Source organism: Ammospiza nelsoni, chromosome 3, assembly GCF_027579445.1.
Source record: "Ammospiza nelsoni isolate bAmmNel1 chromosome 3, bAmmNel1.pri, whole genome shotgun sequence".
NCBI lineage: Eukaryota > Metazoa > Chordata > Aves > Passeriformes > Passerellidae > Ammospiza > Ammospiza nelsoni.
This window is the reverse complement of record NC_080635.1, coordinates 75888202-75907891: the sequence shown is the minus strand read 5'-3', so window position 1 is coordinate 75907891 and position 19690 is coordinate 75888202. Positions and strand designations below refer to the sequence as shown.

Here is a 19690-nt window from a genome sequence, read left to right as displayed (position 1 = left end):
CATGTGGGCAAGAGAGGGAAGCTCCTCTTTGCTGAGGACCTGAGTTGCAAACAGACATGAGTGGCCTCAAACCAGTGGCAACTTAATGACACTTGGCAATAACAATGCTGGGAGAACTGCTCAGTTCATTTGGTTAAACCAATTCACCATGAAAATGGTTTGTTAATTTATTAACAACATTTACTCAGCAACCAGTGAACAATAGATTTAATATTAATATCAACAACACAACAGAAAAGCCACAACATTAGACAATTACAAAATGTAAATTAACACCTACAGTTTTTGAAATATCCAAATCCATAATTTTTGCTAAGAGGCTACAGAGGGTAGGAACTGGTGGGTAAAGGCAAGGAAGGATCTTTCCCTTAGAAGGAGCCAGATTTCTTCTTCTGCCCTGAGGAGGACAAGGTCACAAACAGTGACCTGATGTCAGTGTGAGTTTTTCTGTTCACTGAAGAACTCCAAGATTTCACCAGATTCCCCTGCATTTGGAGCATTTCTACTCTTGACCTCACAGGTAAGGTATTCAGTTCCCTGACAAAAACTTTGCACATGAAGGGAAAGATTTTTAAATATTTCAGAAAATACTTAAATTATAGTCCCTCTTGCCCTCTGAATTTTTAATTCACGTTTATCCTAGGCTAGTTATGTTCCCTGAGTTGTGCACAGTACATCTGAGACATGACTACCTAGCTAATGCTAGACTAAGATTATTACTTCCAATTTCTTATTCCAACGTGTAAATCTGTAATTAAAATGAATAATGCAAAATTTCTTCTTCTTTTGCAACCCTTGAATTCCCATGACTAAAAAGTTTAAGAGTTTCTAATTAAGAAAGATAATATACTCACTGAGACTAATGAGACATGCTGCTGAGGGCTGCTTCAGAGGTAGAACTTGAACTGAAACCCTGCATGAATATTAATTTTTCCTATGATATGAAGATTGAACACTTTTATCGTGCTGGGGTTTTTTATTGACTATTACTAAAGTAACTGTTGAGATTATCAAATGGGTCCTGAGCCTGCTGCATTTTGTCACAGTGAGTGGCTCTGGACAGACTGCTCCAGTTAATGCTGGGTGTTGTAAAGCATGAGCTGACCTTTGCCTTTCACATATGCTACTGAGCACAGCCATAACATGACCAGAAATTATTACAGTGACATTACATTCCTCTGCAGGTGGGAAGGGTTTGAGCTGCAAGGTTAAAAGAGGAGATGGACACACACAACCTTACATGTGGCATGTTTAGGAGGGATAGAGCTGAAAAGACTTCAGGGTACCTAGGAGCTGGGGAAGCCAAGATATTGGTATAATAAACCTGATATATATATATTGGCAAGCCAATATATTATTAAGTAACATATATTAGATAGTGATATTTTGGAGTCCCATTATGGTCATGGGATGTAGGGGGATACAGTATGGGTAAATGAAGGTGGTATAGAAAGTAATCTTACCCCCAAAAGAGTTGCAGCTGAGCCAATTACTAAGGATTAGGAGCAGGCCTGATGTTAACAAGCCGCAGCTGCAGCCAGTCAGCAGAGTGTTATAAAAGAGTGGATTGGGTGGCTGAGGGGAACTGGAGTCAGTGGCTGCTGTGAGGGCAAGGAAGAGTCAGTGCCTGGAGGAGCTGTCTGCAAGAAACATCAAGGAGGTATGGAACTCTGGCAGTGTGGAACCCTTGCAGTGTAATGACAATAGAACTGTTGTAATATATGTGACAACAATGGGAGACTTTGAGAAACACCAACTGAGCACACTCTCCTTCATTTTGCAGTTTCAAAATCTCCTACACCTTCTGAAACACAGTTAGAAAAAGCTGCTAGTGGTATTCAGTGATCAACAGAGTCATGTCCTTCCCCTTACAACAGCAAACCATTAGGTTTGGGGGATTCCAAGCTGGGAACCTCTTTTAATTAAACTTTGGATCATAAAAAAGGGTAAATTTGACTTAAAATATCTATACAGTATAAAAAAGCTGTACAGTAGATACTTGGATAAAAATTTCCACTTAAAGAGATTTACCAGACCTGTTTTCCAGACTAGATTCTGAGTGAAAAGTCTGTATTTCATTCTTTTAATATCAGAAGTTTACAGTGTATTGCAGAAAGAATTATTTCAGTTTTACAAGTTTACTCTTTATTAGAGATAGAATTACAAACTCTTGTACTGATGGTTTTTTATACTTTTTTCATGACAGCCCACAATTCTCTTTTAAATCATTGTAACACATTTTCAAGTAATGTAAATACAGGATAACTTTTTAAACTACAAGGTAGCTAAATCATAAATTTGGCAGCAATAGCCATCCTGTCTTGGATAAATACAGAATACTGCTGAACCAGATGGAATATCCAACACATATGAGGGTCTCTTTAAGGGGTAGCTGAGGCTTGGGGGAGGTATTTTCATTTTGGATAGGTGTTTTTAATTACTGTCAGAGAAATGCTGACTTCCATAGTATTAATCATAATTTATTTAATCAGGCACAACTAAGTTTGGATTGTCAATCACTCAAGTGGAAATGTAGGGTACTTAAAGCCCTGTTTCATCTACAGTAAAATGGTTGTGGTGATAGGTCTAAAATTGGACTCAATGACCTTAGAGATCTTTTTCAACCTAAAGATTCTGAGAAATGTTTGGTGTATGCAGGTGTTTTCCTATATCAGAAACTTTTCCAAGAAGAATTTTGTATAGGAGCAAAATAACAGTGTCAGGACCTGTTCTTGGCAAAGAACCCCCTGGCACATTTTGAGCACATGTAAATCATTTAGCTCTTCCAGTCTCAGAGGTGTATGGCTCCATCCAGACTACCTCTTGGGAATATTTCCTAAAAAGTGCAAATTTCCAAATTATTGCTAAGAGTTCCTTGGGATGATGCTTCATGACATGAGCCAAATGTGTGAAAAGGCTGCTCCAGACACTTCAGAAAAGGGATGCTTGCGTTCCAACTCCTGTGGTTGTTACCCATCATAATTAATTTCCTGGTACATGTCTTTATACTATACAGCCTATCACTTAAATCCAAACCTTCAGGGTCAAAAACCTCCAAACCAAATTTGAAAGGAAACACAGCACTGTAAATACAAACAGACAATGAGCTTTCTGTGTCTCTTCATCTGGAAATGTAAGTGGAAGTCAGGATTTGCAGGAGCAATACAGCTTACAGTAATATTATCCTGGATGGCCATCCTTGCTTCAGTAATAGTTATAAAAATTCACTTCCTTGCTGAAAGCTTGACACTTTATTATAGACCCATTAGTGACAGGAACAAGCCTCATGGGTGGCTGTGGCACAACACAAATTCTCTGTGGGTCCCAAGATCAACCTTTTCTGCCAATTTTATTTTTTCTAGCATACTAGCATACTCCTGGAAGAATGACACAATTATGTTGCCCTTTTTTTATAGCTTTTTTTTTTTTTTTTTTTTTTTTTTTTTTCCCTTCTCCCTAGCTGTTTTTTGGCTAGGGTCAGTTTGTGGAGCCAGTGTAGAAGTTCTGGGAAACTGCAGTGCGGCTTGATCACACACTCTTTAAAGGATAGTGGTAACTGAAGTAATTTTTTTATGTTGTTCTTTCAGTACATGAAATATGGCTTTGGAGAGGAATTAGGAAGCAGAGGAGGGCAGGCAAAGGAGGAAGCACTTATAATCCTGTCTGTATGTAAGTGAGAATAAATCTCCAGAATTTCCCCTCTTATCTGCCACATACCAATAAATTATACCCTAAGGTATCTGCCAAAATAGATATGGCATGGGAAATTGGAAATTCTGTCTCATGGAGAACAAACAGCCACTGGGCTTCTCTGCTGCAGCAGCCTCCAGACCTGTTTTCATTATTATGATCACTGTTATAAAGTGAGGCTGGTATTATTACTGCTAAAAAGATACAGGATTGAAACATAATGTGTTATTGAATTTGCAATAGAGCTGAAACGAATGCTTCCAAAATGAGCTGTCTGAACCAGAGTGGGCTCTTCTACCTCCTTCTGCCAGCAGCTAGGGAGATGTGTACTGAATTCTGTAAATTGCCAAATGGGAGAATTGTCCAGAACCTTCTGCCACATGTAGATTAGACAGGAACCTGATCTGTTTGCCACATTGTGGAAGCAGATGTTATTAATCTAAAAATTCCTTCACTAGGAAACAAACCACTATACAAATGTACTTTCATACAGGAAACAATCTCAGGGGGAGGTGTTGTGGTAGGAGAAAAACCTTTTGTCATGGTCCCCTTTCCTTTCTGTCTTGTTGAGGAGAAATATTGCACTGTCATGGAATATTTTCTTAATGGACCTCTTCTCATCTGACTTTTGAATAGGATTTAAGGAAAATTATATAAACTTTCAAAGGCAAAGGAAGTCTATAATTGTCATTTTGATTCATCCTGTAGCTAAAACTATAACAATGGAGCTATGAATGGTAACATTCAAATGGACTGCTTTGGTCAGAAAAAGTAGCTTGTCAAAATGCAAACTTATCATGGGACTATGTTCATTTTGTTCTAATGTTGAAGGAGAAAGTATCATAAAATGGGAAGGAGATTATTTCCACTTTTAAAGTGTTCCCACTCATGTTTCAGAACTCTTAAATGAGACATATTCCCCTGTTCTGGGTCTGAACAATGATTAATTTTTTTAATCGAGTAAGAAATATGTTAATATATAATACATTTCTAAATCCAATTTCAATGTATATAAAACTTCTGTGTTTCTGCAATGATGTGGAATAAAAGGTAACCTAGGAATTTTCTGTGGAGTAAGTTTTTTGAAGTCTGAACCCTGGTGCAGTGTTCAGTGTACCCTTGCTGATGAGCTGAGGCTGCACAGCACCCCTCCCCTGGAGCCTGTACCTCTGGGATTACTGACTTGGCAAATGTTCACAGCATGGGTCTGGATTGCCCAGCATCAGCCCTTTGTGTATTCTCCTCTTGGAATCAATTGAATTAAAGAGTAACTTCTGGAATATTTGCCACATGACAGAATTTCAAGAGACATGTTCACATAAGCTGTTTTCTCACGTGAGTGACTGCTGGGATGCAATTAGAAGGAATCAGATGTGTGCTGGCAGTTCCCCAGGTGTGCCTGGCACTCCCTGTGCCTCCCAGCCAGCTGGGTGCTCCCGCAGCCACTGGACAGGGATGCTCTCAGAAGGAAGGCTAATGCCACATGCCAGCTGCTGGGATTTTAAATGCACCAGGGTATTTTACGTCTTCTTCTGTTTTAAAACATAACCAAGATTTCTCAGAGGTATAGGTATATATGAATATGTGAGAAGGTATGGGAACAAATGTCAAGAAGTTTACTGTTAACTTCTGAATATTCTCAGTTATTAAAGAAATATCCAGAATGGTATGATTCTAGTCAAAATACTGTGGGTTTTTTCTTTCAGTTGTTCCCCACCATTTTTATTATATCCTCCCTCTTAGGAGCTTAATTTATATATTGCAATTCTTTATCAAAATCAATGTATTAGGAAGTAAGTGGCAGGAGTCCTTTCTTCAAGGGAATGGAAATGATGGTGCTAAGCATGTCATGGTGAGTGGGTCTATTTCATCCGTTTATACCAGCTAATTTTATTCAGTGGAATAATGAGCCAGTGGAAGGAACTATAAGCACTTTGTAAAGATCATTCTTAGATGGGCAAAAGACACTTAAAGTGAAAGTTGATCTGAGTCATCACAGGCTCAGATGCCTGAACCTGATCCAATAAAAGGTATAAGAATGGGTGGCCATGGCTGGAAAAGACACTGAGCTCATCAGTAGCAACCTGTACAAAATCTGATTTAGTGTGAAGACCTGGGTCTGAAGGTCCTGCATCTGGGATGCAGAAATTGCTTGTTTTGGCAGATATTTTTGAATGTTCCACAGATTTGGTTAAATATTCATGTTATGGTCATTTCTAAAATATAATGAGTGTGACAGATGTACCAAGGAAAACTTATCTAGCTGATGTTAAAGCTGGGCAAATTTCAGTAATCATCACCTAAATGTAAAAAACAAATGCTCAGGTAGATAAAACCCCAACAAACAGTTAAACTTTATTTGCTGAGGATTATCTTTTGCTACTAAGGACTGATTTATTCAATGATCCTACATTCAGGGATATTCTGTGTTCAAATATGCAAAAAACGTCACTGCAACTGATGACTCTGCACAGCATTCACAAAACTCTGCCTCAGTTTTTAAATTCCCTTTCATTCCCTGCAATGTCTGTGCCATGTCTTTCAACTGCTGGCTATAAAACACTGCTGCCATCTGATGAGGCACTTGAGGGAGCCTGAAAAGAGAATGATTGTCTTACCCAAATGAAAGTTTTAAAGGCTAAGAAGGCAAATTGCACCTGCAGCTCTGCATTGAGAGTCAAACTCAACATTTGGTCCAGCACTCTACAATGAAATTTTAGCATTCTCTCTTTAGCCTTCCAAAGATTCCTCTCCAGCTCATAAGGCAGAAAAAAAATAGAAGACCTTACGAATATGCCTTAATGGAAAAATTTTAATAATCAAGAACAGAAGCAGCACAACTGCATTTAATAGAAACTAAGGTTTATTAGGAGTGCAACAACATCATTTTTCTGCATTTGAAAAAACACTCAAGAACTGAAGTATCAGAGACATGAAGATCCAGAGATGGTGAACATTAAAATGATATAACATGATACGCTATCTCATCTAAACAGAAAAACAATACCCCTCTCACGTTGAGTGGATGATCTTAATAAAAGCAGTGGAGACACAAACTTAGAAGCCAGAAAGAGGGGGAGTTACAATGGGGGCTGTTAGGGCTGACATACTGCTTCTGCATTTCAAGGGTCATTAACTTGCTATCAAATAGAGTGGAGCACCTGGCTTAACATCTGGCTTTTCAAATCTATCTCTAATGACCAGAGAAACTAAATTTAAATTCTGCAGCTACTGAAAAATGCTTTTCTTAAGGTGTATGCTCTAATGATATTTATCATATCTTACAAAAAAAACTCCAAACAAACAAAGTGCTGCATTTTATTGCTATTGCATCCACCAAAACCTTCAGTGTTAAAGAGTAGATTTGGTAAAAATCTTTATGAATTTCCATGCCAGTTATTTGGTTTTACAGCCTAAACTTTCTTCTACTGCTTATGTAGGAAAGGGACAGATACACTGTCCTGATGACTGTCAACAAAATTTCATTGTTTGAAGTCATACATGCAAAATGATGTAGTTACATTTTAATCTGCAAAAAAAAAAAAAAAACAAACTGTACCAGCCATCCTTAACTTCTGTAAACTGTGGAACTAACATTTCTAAAGAATAATGTAATATGGGGTCTAATTTAAGCATTTAAAATGAGCAAAAATTCCCAGTATAGTAAGAGAACAAGGATACATGCCTTTGAATGCCTCAGAGGATATCCTGTTTTCCTACCTGAAATTTAATGAGGGAACTTGATTTAATATTTAATCTTTCTTCAATGTGATCTTGGTCTCTCAATTCAATAAACAATGACAAAAAACTGGTTCTCTGGAGAATCACATCAACAGTCTCATGCTTGATTCCTGGATACTGACACAGTCTAGAAGAGTTTCACCCTGGTCTGATGGATTTAGGAAAGTTTGCTGGAGGCAATAACAAGTACAAATTCAGGAGGAGGATGTATCTGAACATGAAAAAATGGTATAAGGTTACAGGATGATTCACTTCTCTCAGGGGGTAATTTTTGAAAAGGAGTAGTTGGTAAGCACAGCATAGACCTGTCTGTGGCTGTGTCATTAGTTAATGTTAGAGGTGCCCGAATAATTTTAGGAGGGAATTATATTTTTACATTCTCATTAGCAGATACTGTTAGATAATAATAGAATATTACTGGTGTAACATTTTGTTGTGTTACACTTCCTATTGTTTTAGTAGTTTTTATCAAGCCTCATGGAATCATGTTTCAGCTAGTGACAGATTTTTCACTGGAACATAAGCAGTGCACAGTTTTGTTATTTCATGCAAAATTTCATATCTAAATTGCATATTATCATTGCCTTGGCATTCTAATTGCATGGTCCACTAGACTCCAATATCCTGCAGCATGGAACATTAGTCAGCATAGAAAAAAACAAACATTCAGTGGCTCAGTAAAAAGCTAAGAATATGGTCACTAATGTATATAAAACAATGCTCTCCTTGCAATTGGATGCAAAGGCCATTTTTCTGTGGACTGTACAATTTCTTTGAGATTTTTATCATGTCTTATGCTACAAAAGATATTTTCTGTGGATAAATGTGAGTTTAGAAATTAAGAATTTTTTTATGCAATTGCATCTTTTATTCTTTTGATGAATCTAGGCCCTTCACCTGTATATGTCAGTATTGACAAGCACAAATATTGCATCCTCCATATCTTGGTCATGGCAAAGTAGCATATTCAATAGAATGGAAATTGCACTGCCACTGCTGGTTACCAATTTTCAATTGGATCTGTCTAACAAGGATGAATTTTTCAGTAAATTTAATTTCTGGATTATTGCTTCTTCCACAGGATTTAATGATGTGGCTGTGGTTGATTTCTGAGGAAGGCAAGACTGATAGCTTATTCAGAACCCCTTAAAACCAGGACACATTATTGAACTTGAGATGATACAAGTCTATGCCCAAGCTTATCAGACATGTTTCTTTGTTGTAGACTTTATCCTTTTACATTTTTCACATACTGAAAGACAGAGAAATTAACTTCTATCTCAAGCTACTGGAAGGCAAAGAGGGACAACAACTTGCTCAAAACTATAATTTTCAGTCTGAAATTCCAGGTCCACAACAATAGGATGCACCTTTAAAACAACAGGATTCACCAAGTGTTGCAGCTGGATGGAAACACTTTTCCAACATCCCTCAATTTGTTAAAATCGTGGACCTAGAGAGTGACTTGTCAGAAGGTCTCTTAACTTATATATTAAGGTGAGTCCAGCTATGTGTAGTTGTGTCCTGGAGATGTGAAAACTAGTAGGAAACTGAAAATGAAATGGATATTTCTACTCACTAGCTCAGAAACACCTCTGCACATATTTGTGCTGTTTCTGGACTTGTTTGTTTAGCTCTGGTCTCTGGATTATCAGTTTGGATCTGTTTCTTGGGGATTTCTGCATGAGACACAAATTGTCTTCAATAAACAATCTGATTGACTGGAGGGGAGTCCTAAATGACAGGTTAATGGTTTGGGATACCACAGATATACAAGACTCACTCTATCCCCACCCTCTGCCAAATTTTCACATGCAAGCCATTTTTCTACATAACTTCCTACTTTTCTTTTAACTCTATTGAGAATTAGCTAATTCAAACTATGTAGATATTCTCAGGAAATTATGTAAAAGAAGAAGCATTGCAATTATGAGATATGGAAGAGCTATCTTCTGAATATTGCCTTCAAGAAGTGTTGGATACCTCCAGCTGGCATGAGTTCACAATCACACAGAAAATAGGACTTATTTTCATGGTATAACCACAGCTAAGACCTCTAGCTCATGGTAGATTACAAAATGATACCGTCTCCATGTAAGTGGAGATGGTGTCTAGACCCAGTGCACACCCTCTCAGTGAGGTTCCAGAGGAGTAACCAGCAAAATCTGATCCAGCCTAATCAGGCAAAAATGAAAATACCTGCACAGGGAGAGGCCAGCAGTGTCCAGGCAGCTTCTCTTGACACTGTTAACTCTTGTGAGTTTGAAGGGACCACAATTATGGCCTCAGATTTAGGAGGCTGTAGTAAGGAGCAATCTATGAAAATATTGCATGCACAAGAGCTTTCATTTTCAGTACAATTGCTTAAATTTTAGGATATTCATAGGTCTCTCCACAATCACATATGCTTCTAATGGGATGTGTGTTGCTAAGTCTATAAGTCAGCTAAGTTTTGCAAATTTTCCTTTTTGATAGAATTTACAAATAAATTCCCATATTAACATTCTTCTGAAAAAAAGGATGCAACAATATACTGAAGGATTTAATGTCTATGAATTTCTGGAACTGAAAAAAAAAAATTTCTGAAGGAACTGATTTCTGTTGTCATCTGTTCTCATAATGATCTGTGTGAAATGAAAGATGCAATTAGCCAAGCATAGGGAAAATCAAATTGCCATAATCAGAAACCAATTCTGAATGCTGCAAAATTTCCAGACAGCAATCAAAATGAACATGAAGGCCAGAGACAAAAGAAGCTCCAGTGCTAAAAAGAAGAAAGACTAAACTAATTCGGGTGAAGCTGTCAGTTTTTGGCTATGATCATACAAAACAGAAATGAATTCTTTTTACGATTTTTAGGATATTCTGCTTGTTACAGATTATGAGGAATGGCAGTAAATTGAGGCCCTTATATGGAGAAATGCACAGATTTCTGATTTTTATAAGTGAATTCTTTTGAGCTTTAAGGCTGCATGACTCAGAAATTTCAACTGGAATGAGAGTGTGTGGCATGCACAGCTCAAATCAAGAGGAATGTAAGATTTCTTTTACTCAGTTGCATCTGTGATTAGTGCAAAGAGGCAGGTGACTTTCTGAAGGCAAGTTACTGATTTCAGTTAGGAAAGCTCATGATGAAAATGAATTTTACTCAGGCAAATTGTCAAGGCTGAAGTCCATCTTGAAGGGGAGTTAAATCCAAAACTGAAGAGGTCATATAAAAACTTCCTAGATTTCAAAGAAGGCAAGAGATTTCCTAGTGGAAAAGAATTCCACCAGGATGATGAGTCATGCTTTTTGGTATAACATATCCACATCCTTGAATGTGGAAACCAACAGCTCTCATGTTCAAATCAATATTTTGGCATTTGAAGGGTATTAACAAAAACACCTACATCTAGCAGTTAGGGATAGGACTTGCCAGAACATAGAGGAGGTAGCCAATGCCTCTTGTACCAGATGAGGGCTAGAAAGCTCCACATTTCCTTAAAGATATTAAATTGTTAGGAACCTCTGTTTGAGTGAAAGCCCCACAGCAGCAGATCCATAACTCTCTTGGACTGATAACCATTTGTATCCTGAGAGTAAATACAACTCACCAAGACAGCATGTCCAGCTGCTGGTGCTTGCCAGTGATTTCCTGGTAGCTGGAAATCTTGAAATCTCTGCTGTGGACAGTTGAAGCAGAGGTACAGCCAAGTTTTCCCTTTTCCTTATTTATGTGAAATGTCAGTTCTCTTTTGGAACTTTTCTCCATCAGTCTCTCCTTCTCTGCTTTCATTAAGAAGGCTATCAGAGGTTATATAAGCATTTAACCGTGGAGCTCTGTAGTCTTTCTTTCTCACCCCAGCACTGTCTGCACTACTTGGAAGGGAAGGTCACACTGACAGTGGTTCAGCAGCTGAAGTGCACTCTGTGCCCTCCATGCGGGACACCTGGGATCAAATATGCTAAGCACAGTTCAGTTTGAAATTAAGTGAGCCTTTAAAACAACCTGGCAGATGATTTCTACAAGGATACAGCTTTTTTACTTAAGCCATGTGAAGAGAATTGAGAGATTTTAAAAAGCCTAATTTGTTTCTGTGCCATTAGCTCTTTTTAATTTTTTTTTAAATTCTCTTTGAACACATTTGCATTCCTGCTCTAGAAAAGTAGGGTTGTTCACAGATTTTAGACGCTGACAGAAATATATTCATTATTGTCTCACACATTCTCCATAATACTTAAAAAAAAAATCCTCAAATAACTGTGATTGAAATGGAATATATTTAGAAAACCACATCCAGATTTAACTTAATTTGCAGTAAAAAAAGTCCTCCATGTGTCCTGGTAACTTTGTTAAATAGCTTTACTACTAAAGCATCATGTCTGAATTTACACAGCTTCAGCTGAGCACCTTCACCAGATTTTACAGCTATCTTCTGGATGAGAGCCTTCTCAGTAATCATATTTCTGTTTCTTTTCTTGGAACTTTTACATGTCAATAATGCGAAATTTCTCATTAGTTATGTATATGAATGACTCATTCCTGAACCTTCTCAAATTTCTCAACTTCCTGCTTGAATTGCAGATACAAGATGTAGAACAAATACTTCAATCAGAGGCGTGTCAGTCTCCAAACTTCAGAGTTAGACTTGCTAGTTCCACTTCATATTTTCCTGGATATACTTACAAATCTGTATTAGCTTTTTTGCTTCCATTGTTGGCTCACCCAGGCCTTAACAAGAGAAACCCACATTCTAGACAAAGTCTAAATTGTGCCATCATATGCCACTTTATACTTGGCTCTTTGGAGAATGGACCATGAAAGAGTAATTCTGCCTATTATTTACATCTCTATCTCACAGACCTTATCAGTAATGATTTTCAGTAATGACTTTTGCATTTGTTCTGGACTATTGGTAAAAAATAAATTTTCAGCTTAGGGAAGATTCAGTCTCATTTTTCTGCCTGGAGAAGGCTGTGAGGAGACCTCATAGCACCTTCCAGTATCTGCAGGTGCCTACAAGGAAACCAGAGAGGGACTCTGTGTCAGGAACTGTAGTAGTAGAAGGAGTAATGGGTACCAACTGCAAGAGGGGAAATTTGAGTTAGATTTTAGGAAGAATTTTTACTGTGAGGGTGGGAAGACACTGGAACAGGTTGCCCTAGGACCTTGTGGGTGCCCCAACTCTGGCAGTGTTCAGAGCCAGGGTGGATGAGACCTTGAGCAATCTGGTCTAACAGGAGATGTCCATGCCCATGGCATTGCAGGTTGGGACTAGATGATCTTTAAGGTCCATTCCAACTCTTTCACATGATATAATTCTCATTGACAAGTACTAGGCAAACATTTACTTATGGATAGTTCAATTTAAAATTGAATACACAGCAAAAAGCACTTGATAACTAACAATATAGTTAGTTTTTTGGTTTTTTATTTTTTTTTAATTTTGGAACTCTAAACACTGTGGGGTAACAAAGCCTTACTTGCTGACAACAATTTCTGTTTTCAACCTTTAAGAAATTTACAAGTCTAAGCAAGTCATTGCCATCTGGCTTATTGACAAAAGGCCCTGGAGGGACTCTTCTATTCTCCTATCAATAATTGTCAAAGATATTTTAGGGATATTAATAACCCTGTCAGTGTGAACTACTGACTGTGTAGTACATATAATAACAACTATCTGAAGATGGTTTATAGACTCTTTTCTGAATACTCAAATCAGAAAGGACCTGAATTGTATTTTGCCAAGTAGCCAGCTTTTACATAGCCAGCTCTCGAAATGCTTTCACTCAGTTCAGTTTGCTGTGTGCTCACCAGGGACCTTGGGGCAGCTTGAAGTGCACAAATATCCAAGGGGTCAATGAAGCCACACAGTAGAAAACACATGAAGATTGAGTCTGAAATTTTCATTGTCTTCTAGACTTTGGTACTATTCACAAATTTGAGTTAGGTATGTTGTGAAATATGGAATGACTTCAAAATGGGACAGGATGGGGAAGGCATATCCTGTTCCTTTTCAAAATTTGTGCAACTCTACAAATTTCAAAGTCCTATAGGGAGAAAAGGCAAGGGGAAAGATGCCCACAGCTCATCTTAAGGTGTGCATTAGCAAAAAAGAGAATGGCATCAAAACTGCAAAGTATGCTTAGGTGTTTCACATTAAACAGCTCTTCAAGAGTTCACAAATTCCCATCCTTTATTGTGCCTTGGGAGAGGTGGATGCAGACAGTGTGGGCTGAATTCCCTGCTTTGGCTTTTTCAGAGCAGAGCTTTGAAAGTGGCCCTGCAAAGGGTGGTGAACACTTGGTGTTCTGTGTTCCTCATGACACCGAGCAGCGAGGTTGCAGATGGGGACACTTGTGCATGTGGGCGAATATCTATCCATGTCTCAGACTTTTGGCTCTCTCCTGGTCTCACACTAGTGGTGTTTCTGTATTCTTCTTAGACCAAATCCAAGAGATCTTGGATAACAGGGGAATCTTTAGTTGTTACTCTTAAATAAGAAAAACAAGAACACTAATAAAATCAGACTGAATGAATGGAACCACATAAACTTACTACATATAAATTAGTGAAGGGAGATGTGAAGAGACCAAATCTATAAGATCTTTCCAAGCAACACAAAAGACTGCTTGGTGATAAGCTCTGCTGATTGTTTTCATAGGATCATGGAATGCTTTGTGTTGGAAGAGACCTTAAAGATCATCTAGTTTCAACTTCCCTGCCATGGGCAGAAACTTTCCACTTGACCAGGTTAGTCAGAGCCAGAAACTACATTCCAAGTAGAGCATAGCACTGCACCAGTATTGCTCCTTCTGCACCTTTCTAATTTTGTTCGCTTTTTTTTTTTTCCTGCTTTACAATTGGGAAATTCTTTTACTTGCATCCTCTGAAGTAAAGGAAAAGTCAAGAGCTCACATTACAAGTAATGGGAGCATTGATTTTGTTATATAATTCCTAAACTGAATTAGCAACTAAACAGAAATATCCCTGGCATTGCAGCACAGGTGAGTGTATAACTCACTGAGCAGAGAATATGCTGATGGCATAAACCCCTGAAGTGCCTCAAAGGTCACACACACTCAGCTTTTTTTTTTCTGTCACACAGCTGAGGACAGCCTGTCTCAGAAAGGATGCCTTGCTAGTCAGAGATGCTAAAGTCATGTGGATCCAGTTATCCAAACTCCATTTGAAGAACTAAATCTGTTTCATTGCATAACCATACCTCTCAGACAAGACAGCTTTTGTGGGCTTGTGTAGGTTTGACACAAACAGGAGATCAGTGACTCTACCCAATATTTGAGGCCAGCACAATGTGAGCTTTGTGCAATGCCAGTTGCACTGCACCATGGCTTCCCTGGGTCTCTGTAGAGAGAGGCATTCATCTCACTGAATTTGACTATACAAAATTTAGTTTGCTGATCTCAATAACTCCTTTGAACTCTATCTGCCATCAGTGTTACAGACATATTTACAAAGAGCAATTCCTCTGACCTATCAGAGATTTGGGTTAGGATATGATAAACCATTATCTAAATGTACGTATTTGGCTCTGTTGACTGGAGACGGACTGCTAAATTAAAGTCTAAGGTTTGTTTGCAAAAATTAGGTAAAAACCAACACAAATCAGGTTTTTATTTTCTTTTATGTAGCTCTTACTACATTTTAAACCTTTTATTAATTCTGATAAAATACTGCACAATTTCTTAATGCCAGGAATAATAAAATTTTATATTGTAAAATTTTAAAGGCTTATAATTCCTATAATCAGGTTTTCTTTTAATTATTTTTTCTAGTTTGCTTGAAAAAATAAAAATTAAATCATGAAAAAAAAAAATAGAGGTATGGGTTTCCTTTATAGAGAGCAATGGAAGGTTGCCAGCATCATACATTCACCAAAGTACTCTCAAACTTAATTTCCATTTCCCCTTCAATTTGCCCAATGCTGAAGTAAAAGTTACTAGTTTATAGTTTTGGATTGTTGCCAAAGCAGTTCTTAAGGACAAGCACGGCATTTTCCATCCTTCAATACTCCCTGATAATAGTAGATTAAAGTAAGGTTTTGTTTTTCTTACCTTGGAACTTTTTGAGGTCTTTCATCCAGCTTTCCAACCTTGCAGCTGTTAATCAATTTGGTTTAGCACTTCACTGTTAACCTTGTCTGTATATTACTTGTACAGGTCTGAAGAATATATCTCACCAGTGCACCCTGAGATTAAACCCAGAATAAAGAAATTCCTTCACCGTTTTATATTTCCCTCTATTGAGCAGCCATCATAAGAGAGGCAAAGTGAAAGCAAGGTCAGTGGAAAAGTTGTTAATCTGTAAAAAATTAAGGATTTTTTAAAAACATTCACAGTGGTAGTCTTTAAGTTGAATGTTGGTACTAAGAGAAAATATCAAACTTTATAACAACTTTGTGAAAACATCAGATTAATGCTCATTAAGATTCAGCCAAGCAAATTGATCAGTAGGTATTTTAGAAAAGGAATAGAGAAGAAACCAGCAACTTTTTTTGCTGTAGAAATACATTGCATTATCACATCTTAAATACTACACATAATCTGGTTTTCTCGTCTCAGAAAGTCTATGTAAAAAACCCCAGAGGATCATAAAGATGACTAAAACCATAGACTGAGAGTGAAAAGAGGTTGTCTGGGGGAGGCAGGGATAATGGCAGCACATAATAAAAGTCTCCAAGTTTTATAGGTCCTGAGTGTCATGCAGAAAATTAATAAAGGCTTAGTAGATTCAGCTGATTCCAGCAGGTGATGGGTTCAAAACCAACAAAAGTAGACACTGCTTCATATGGTGTATAGCTTAGTTGCTAATTCCCTCTCATAGGGTATTACAGATGCTGAATTTTACATGGGTTCGTTAAACATCTTGAGAATCCTAAGAAATTTATTGGATGTATTCATGCAGAAAGCAGACTCTCTGGCTCAGGAAGCCCCTGAGTTACAAATTGCTGGAGGCTGGGAAGAAGCTTTGGGTAAGCTGCAGTCTTGCTGTGTCCTGGGACTCCTCTGCTGTTGGGCACTACTGACAAAAAGCCAATAGTTGTATCCCATATGCAAGAACTTGCAAATTCCCCCCACAAGTACAAGCAACATGGTTATTTATTACACACAGCTTTTCTATTCCTGTATCAGAAAAATATAATAAAAAATATTGATTGCTTTCCCCCTCCACCCATTCCTCAGATTTCTTTTAATTTGCAGCTCATATTTTCATTTTTCCATTGTTTAGCTGAGTTACTGCTGCATTATTTTTTCTATCAAAGTTATCCTCTTGACTTGAGACTTTTGTTATGCTTGGACCCTAATCATCCTTTCCCCCACCCCAGTCTGTATTTTTACTTTCTTTATATCAAAGAATGTTTTCCTAACTGTGTTTTAATGGAGAGAAAATAAAGCAGTTGCTGACGCATTTGCTCTGTTTGCGCAGCAGAACTTAAAAGTTATCTCCAGCTTTTATAAATTAAAGATTATGTGATTCAACAGGAATGATTGTATCCTAAAATTGTTCAAAGCTGTTGTTTTAATGCTTCATAAAAGAACACTCATTTAAAACAAAAACCCCCCAATCAAAATGCACATAGACTCCAGCTGCAAGGTTGGGTTTTTAAGGATATTTTTTAATTCTCTAAGAAACTATTTTTAGATCTAGTTAGTGAAATTTATATCAACTCATTTGAATAAATGTCTTCTCCTTAAAATTACTTCTCCTTAAAATTATCCACATTAGACAATCAAGGATTTTCTTAAGGTGTGATGTAGTAAAGTGCTAAGTAATGGAAAGCATATCCACACTGTCTAATAAAGTGATGTGCCATGGGTTTTTCAGGATGTTCTTAGTAGGGAAAAAATTTCAGCTGCTCAGATAATACTTGGGAAAAATTAATGTAAGGTATTTTTGGCAGAAAGTGGAAAAGCACTTAAAATTTTAATTTCTTAAAAAAAATTATGGTTTTGAGTTCATAATGCCAAGAATATTAAAATAATTTCTTAGACTTTCCTGATTTATAATATACTTTTGTGGAAATTGATGTTCAAGATCATAGCAACATGGGATAATTCAGTTTGGGAGGACCTTCTGGAGGTCTCTATTCCAACCTTCTTCTGAAAGGACGGTCAGCTATAAGGTCAGAATTCATTCTTCAGGTATTTATCCATCCAGGTCTTGAAAATCTCCAAAGATGCCATAACCTTATTAGAACTGATGCTTGACTTTCCTTGTGGGATCTTTTTTTCCTTATGTTCAGCCTGAACTTTTCCTGATTCAACTCCTGGGATTTTGCCTCAGTTTCTTGCCATACACCACTGTCGCAGACATCTTTTTCACTAAAAGTCCTTTCTTTAGGATTTTCCCTTCTGGGAAGCTGAGGCCCCAGAAAAAGAATGTAAACAATGGTTATCTGCTGCTGTGGAATGCATCAGGTAGAGTTTTTGATTGGGCCATCTTGAATGTTTATAATTAATGGCCAATCAAGGACCAAGCTATCTCAGACAGAGTCCGAGAGAGCTGGCTTTTGTTATTATTCTTTTCTATTCTTAGCTTAGCTAGCTTCTGAGGAAACATTTTCCTTTCCTTTTCTTTTTAGTATAGTTATAATGTAATATATATAAAATAAAATAATAAATCAAGCCTTCTGAACATGGAGTCAATATTGTCGTCTCTTCCCTCATCCAAAAATCCCTGTGAACATGGTCACACACCACTGTGAGCAGTCTGGCTCCATAACCATCTCCAAGTTCCTGATAATTTGCTGTTATGTCTCCCAAAGACATCTCCAAACTGAATGAGATCAATTCCCTCAGCCTTCCCTCAGCCTTGCCTAAGCCAACTGCTCTGACCATCTTCATGGCTCTATGTTTTTCTATTTAATATTAAATATACCCAAAGTACCCGAATGCTCTAAAAAACATATTTGTTCAGGCTCATATTAATAAGTTACTTTAAAAAGTCACATTATTTGTGGAAGTAGCCAGCAGATAAAAATTGCAGTCAAGGAAAGCAGTATTTTAAAAATAATTAAAATGAGCCAGATAGCCTACGATCATCTTTATACTTCTTTACACAAGGTTTCAGCACCCTCTTTTTCCCCATACCTTCCTATACTGATATCAAGCTCAAATAGACACTATACATCTCACTGCTGCACTGCTTTCCATTTGCTAGGAATGCGTGAGTTCCACCTCTGGCTGGGTGTGCTGAGGAGCTTCATTTTAAGTCACATTTTTGTACTACCAAAAATAAAAGGGATGTCTGGAGTGGTGCCAGCTGTGTGGCTGTGCTCACGTGTGCAGCTCTCATTACTCAGCTCAGCTGTGAAGAGCCACATCTTCCGTGTGCTGTAAAACTCTGTGTGAGGTCCTGAGGACCTGCTGTGGTTCTTGCATATCCACCCTGACTTGGATGTGCTGCTATCAAAGCATAAGCAGGCTGGATGTTCTGAATACAGACACGTGTGTTGAAATTACACTTCAAACTTCTGGGGGAAATTATCTTAATTTGAATGGCAGCATGAATTTTGTCATATCCAAACTCTGTAGAACACAATGTATTTTTATTGCACTGCATTTCCAACCAGATTGTAAATCATAGGTTGCCTCTGTGAGTCTCCTACAATTGTAAAGACAATTACTTTTCCCCCTATATTTTATTAAACTTTGAACTTCAAGCTGTCTTGGCTGAGATCAAGATGGATGAAGTTTGTACCTTCAGACTCACAAAATTGGATGTATGATACTTTCATGACTTTCTCTCACCTATTTTTTTCCCTTTGTTTAAGACAACCTACTGCCAGACCTAGCCATACATAACGGAGTACAAGTCTCAGCGCTGCAATATTAGTGCTATAACAGATAAACTCTGGTGAAGCTACCTCTTCAGAACAGGTCACTTAATATCTATGCTCAGGTTTTCATCAAGCAGTGCCACATCATTATTATTAGCAATAACAGTCCAGGAAATAAGTGTGCACAGTTTCTGGAGAGGTCTCTGTTAAGTTCTGTCTAACCCAGAAGAAAATTCACCAGCCCAAATCCTGCAAACTTTCTTTTAACGCATCAGAAAGACTATCTTGCAACCTTTAGTGTCCAATGACATTCTTGTGATTTAAAGACTGTTCTGAGAGTTGGTTTTGCCAATGTAACCTTTTTCATTGCAGTAAACAAAAAGAAAAATGAACTTGCTACCTACTTCAACTATATTTTGATTTATTTATTTATTTACAGTCTATTTCTTTCTGCAAAATGCCACTACATAAACAGG

At 37.6% G+C, this 19690-nt stretch overlaps 1 long non-coding RNA gene across 1 annotated transcript; it reads left to right on the top strand.

The window, feature by feature from the left end:
- Positions 1-8729: 8729 nt before the first annotated feature.
- On the top strand, positions 8730-16552 carry LOC132070509 (uncharacterized). The gene is made up of 3 exons (XR_009418013.1): positions 8730-8928; positions 15595-15715; positions 16340-16552. It is a non-coding gene; the product is annotated as an uncharacterized LOC132070509 (long non-coding RNA).
- The last annotated feature ends 3138 nt before the right edge of the window (positions 16553-19690 follow it).